Source organism: Camelus bactrianus, chromosome 15, assembly GCF_048773025.1.
Source record: "Camelus bactrianus isolate YW-2024 breed Bactrian camel chromosome 15, ASM4877302v1, whole genome shotgun sequence".
NCBI lineage: Eukaryota > Metazoa > Chordata > Mammalia > Artiodactyla > Camelidae > Camelus > Camelus bactrianus.
The window spans coordinates 63,510,718-63,512,407 of NC_133553.1; positions in this window are offsets into that span (position 1 = coordinate 63,510,718).

Sequence of the window (1,690 nt, forward strand, 5' to 3'; positions counted from 1 at the left end):
CACCTTGTCTCTCTGTTACACATTCTGGACAATTTCTTCAGATCTATTTTCCTGTTCATGTTTTTATCACCTATATCTAATTTTCTTTTTAAATTTAAACCATCATTTGAGTTTCCTTATTTCAACTTTCATATTTTTCTTTCATAAAAATTCCATCTGGTTGTTTTTCAAATATGCCTGCTTATGTTTCATAATAACTTGTACCTTTTTTTAATCACTCCTTTTCTTTGCCTAAGTATTTTAAACATGCTCCATTTGTATTTTGTATTTGACAATTCCCATAACTAAAAACTTTGCTGGCCTTATTCTGTGGTTTGTTGTTCCTGCTGGCTTTTGCTCAGAGTGCTTTGTCTCCTTAAATGCATTCTGATTTTGACTCTGAGCCCACATTCCTCTGAACTTTATTCATGGAAAACTTTGAGGTTTCTGTTGTGATTGCATTTCTCCAAAGATTTATTTTTGCTTCTTCCAAATTTCTGGAATCATTACCAATCCAAAACTATTTTAAAATAAATTCTGACCTAAAAGTATTTAAAATCATGCAGGTAGTGTAAATTTGGTCTACAAACTCGAATGAGTGCCAGTTTATGGTTAAGAAGTCTCAAGAGAAAATTTTCTCCCTTAACCCAGCACTGACAGGCAAGCTTCCTTGTTACTTCTAGCTGCAAGGCAGAGTACTTGTCTAGCTCATTCATACACTCTGTTGCCTCTTAGTGTCCCAGCTCCTTCCTTTGGCTTTTGCTCTACAACATATGTTCATCAAACTGAAAACAGGTCCTTAAAGAAATGACTGATTCTTGGGTTAGTACACAAAAACATTATAAGATGAGACTGGAACATTTTGTTATATTAGAAAGTAAGAAATTGCTCCAAAAAAGATGGAGAGATATCAAAATAAAATAAAAAAGGAATCAGAATGAGGGTGTTCTTACTGCTCCCACTGGGGAAATTTTAGCTACATAGTAAATAATGATAGGAATAAAATAAAATTCATGGAAATAAATAAGAATCCATGAGTTCATAGTGAACTATATATGACAGTTATATGATTAGATAGATAGGTAGGTAGGTAGGTAGATAGACAGATAGATAGGTGATAGATGATAGATAGATAGATAGATAGATAGATAGATAGATAGATAGATAGATAGATAGATAATAGATAGAGATAAAAAATTAAAAACCTTCCTTACAATAGAATGTCGACAAATAAATGCCAGCTACAGAAAGAATGACATAATTACATCACCATTTGGCAACCAAAGTAGTACAATTGTTTCAATCAAGAATAACAAATAGATATTAAAACTAATGGGCAAAAACATAACGAGAAACAAGATATTTAGAAAGTCTCAAAATATTTCACCAGAGATATTTACTAATTAAAAAAGGAAAAACAGCAACTTTATAATGGAGAAACTTGGCAGATACCACCTCCGGCAAGTAATCACAAATGAAAAAAAAAATTGATATCCTGTGCTTCTGTATATAATGCACCAAGAACATAACATCACTTCTGTAACATTCTTGCCAAAAAATGTATAAGCTAAAGCCAATCATGGGGAAACATCAGACAAACACAGATAGAGGGAAATGTTACAAAATAGCTGACCTATGTTCTTCAGAAATGTCAAGACCGTGGAAAGATAAAAACTGTAGAACTGTTCTAGATTAAAGAAGACTAATGAAA